Genomic DNA, 3,327 nt, shown 5'->3' on the forward strand with positions numbered 1-3,327 from the left:
CAATGGTTCAAAAATGAAACATCAGATTCATTGTAAAGTTAAAAGGAACAGATTTTTTTCCCCACATACCATGAATTTATCATTGATTGGTTTAGTTAAAATATCTAATGTGTCCACAGGTAAATTTTAGAAGTTCCTTTATGGGGCAGGGAGAGCATTTTTTTTTTTAATACTCTGGTTTCACTTTTTTGCATTTAAATACTTTCTGACATACTCAATATTTATAAAAGGGTTAGAGTTCATTTTAGCAAATCCCATTAAATAGGCAGAGCTTTTCAAGGTCTTGCCTGTGAATTTCCTCATTTCAAGCACCGTTTAGTCCAGATAAGCTGCAATAGAACCTGAGAACTTGGGACTGCCAGGCCAACTCTAGGTACTAGTTCCTGACATTTCTTTAAATATTTGGGTGTTCACATTTGTTCTCTTTGGTCATACTTACTGCACTGGACTTCTTTTTTGTTGAAATGTGAACTCTACTGCTAGCCAGTTAAAGTTCATTGTTTTTCAGAACTTTGATTTTAAAGATGAATATTACTTTAACCTGGCCATGATGTACTGCTTTTTCGTAGTTAACTCAAAACAAAGCAGAACTCTGGGGATTAGTTCAATACAAACAATGTATTCTTCAGGATCTTTCTCTAAGTAGAGGAATTTTCTTGACCCTTACACAGCAATATATGGTCTTTTTGGACTACCAGCTCATGGTTATTCTTAATGTGGTCCAGACCCCAGGGCCATCCCTAGGAAAAGGAGGCAAAGCACCTCCCCACAGTAGGCCTGTGCCAGACACAGTGGACACACAGTGGAAACAAGGTCCCTGCCCGAAGACCTCAAGATTTATTGTGAGACATGAATTGGTAATTAAATAGGTGATCATTTTAAAAGCCCTAATACAGTTGTGTTTCATGTGCGTAACTGTAAATGAATGTAAAAAGTGCTGTAAAATCACAGTGGGAGGGATTCATTCTTGCAGTGAGGAAGATGGATGAGGATTGACTTCATAGAGGTTGTGGGTTTTGAAATAGGGTTTGAAGGATGAGTAAGAGTTTACTAGGCAGAGATGCATGGAAAGAACATTCCAGGCAGCAGAGACAGCTAAAATAAATAAATAAATAAGTCACAGAGTAAGGAAAAGGATGGGAATGAGAAGTGGTTCAGTGTTACTACAGCATAGAGCAATATTGTCCAACCCACAGTTCAGGACAACTTTGAATGAGGCCAACACAAATTAGTAAACTTTCTTAAAATATGAGATACTTGGCCGGGCGCGGTGGCTCACGCCTGTAATCCCAGCACTTTGGGAGGCCGAGGCGGGCGGATCACAAGGTCAGGAGATCGAGACCACAGTGAAACCCCGTCTCTACTAAAAATACAAAAAATTAGCCGGGCGCGGTGGTGGGCGCCTGTAGTCCCAGCTACTCAGGAGGCTGAGGCAGGAGAATGGCGTGAACCCGGGAGGCGGAGCTTGCAGTGAGCCGAGATCGCGCCACTGCACTCCAGCCTGGGCGACAGCGTGAGACTCCGTCTCAAAAAAAAAAAACAAAAAAACAAAACAAAACAAACAAACAAAAAAAAATATGAGATACTTTTACAATTTTTTTTCTTTTCTTTTTTTTTTTTTTTTTGCTTATTAGCTATCATTAGTGTTAGTGTATTTTATGTGTGGCCCAAGACAATTCTTCTTCCAGTGTGGCTCGGGGAAGCCAAAAGATTAGACACCCCGGCATAGAGTATTTTGGGGTGACATGATGGGAATCAGAGAAGTAGGTGGGGGCCAGAATTCAGAAGGCCTTGGACACCAGCCTAAAGGCTTAGAGTTGCTCCTATTGGCCATGCACACAGCAAAGGTGTTCGAGTCCCTCTTTTGGCTGTTAGATTGAATGGGCTCAATTTTTTGGCCCTCTGTCTCTAGAACAGAGCTGCTGCTTTTCTACTGGGCCCACTATTTCTTCCTGGTCCTCTGATTCCCTTAGCGCTACACAGATCTCGATATTTGCCTCAGGTATCAAGGCTCTGAAAACGATTAGGATTCAGAGCAGACTGCTCTTTTTCAGAAAGAGTTTTATATTCTCCCTCTGGTCTTATACACTACAGGCAAATGGCACTGGTGTTTTGGACTTGGGCCAGTTGGACCTTTTCTCCCCTCAAGAGAGAAGGATTCAATATTCAGTGTTTCTGAATTTCATGCTTAGTTCTTAAGACATTTCCCATTTGCCCTGAGAAATAAGTGCTGGCAGTAAGCTGCACTGTTTTTTTCTAAACGGGAAATGAGTTAAGCATTTGTGATCACCACTGAATGAGTGCCAGAGCTGGTTAGTGATCTTCCTGTTCAATCTGACGTCACCTAACTAGATAAGAAAGAGCTGAAACTAAAAGTCTGGTCTCCTGACTCCCAATCCAGTACTCTTTCTGGTGTGCTCCAGCTTCTGGCTCTGCTCAGCCAATTATGGAACAGACAGAATGTACTCGGCTGCCCCAAACAGGGCTAAAGGGCAGTTCTGTTCCCAAAATGGAATTCTGTTGTGCTTAAGCCAGGCAGCATAATTGCGTGTCTTTTGGTAACTCCCTGTCTTCTTCTGTAAAATGGGAGTCACTGGGTCCTTAGGTTCCAGTTTTCTTTATGCCCCTTTGCCAATTTCATTGAAGGAAAGAACTTTAATGGGGTTGTGTGTGTCTGTGTGTGTGTGTGTGTGTGTGTTCTGGGTTAGTGAAAACTTCACCAAATTCAGCCATATAGAAACCCTAGTCAAAAAAAATTTAAGATTGTAGGAGAAATGGACAAATGATGAAAAAAAATTAATCCTTCAGCTCCTTCTAAGATCAAGGACTGGGGCGTGGTGGGCTGTTCTGCAGCTGTTTTGTGATGGATGAGGGATGATGGATCTATGTTCAAGTAGCGGAATCTTAAAGTCAGGAGTTGGAAGGAATCTTGGAGGTGGTCTGTGGTGACAGGAAGCCTCTTCCAATAGACTGAACATGGAAGACTTCCTAGAGCCGGAGGACAAGGGTTTCCTCTTAGCAATGAGCTTCCTGTTTTTGGAAATGCTCAAGCTGAGAATGGATGTTCAAGCAGAGGATATTCCGCTTGGAAGGGGCGTTCTGCACTGAAGTGGTGGCCAGCGGGAAACGCCAGGTTTCCAGCTCCTGCACAAATCCTTTCTAATATCCATCTACTCAGGTGAGCTGGCAGGGCAGTAGCTGTGCAGTGTTCAGAGTCATTTTATGTCAATGATCTTCACCTCGGTTTACTAACAACAGTAACAACCGTTACCGTTTACTGCTTTCCTATTAAGCACCATGTACTGTGCATAACATGTTATCTTTATT

Source organism: Papio anubis, chromosome 1 (assembly GCF_008728515.1).
Source record: "Papio anubis isolate 15944 chromosome 1, Panubis1.0, whole genome shotgun sequence".
NCBI lineage: Eukaryota > Metazoa > Chordata > Mammalia > Primates > Cercopithecidae > Papio > Papio anubis.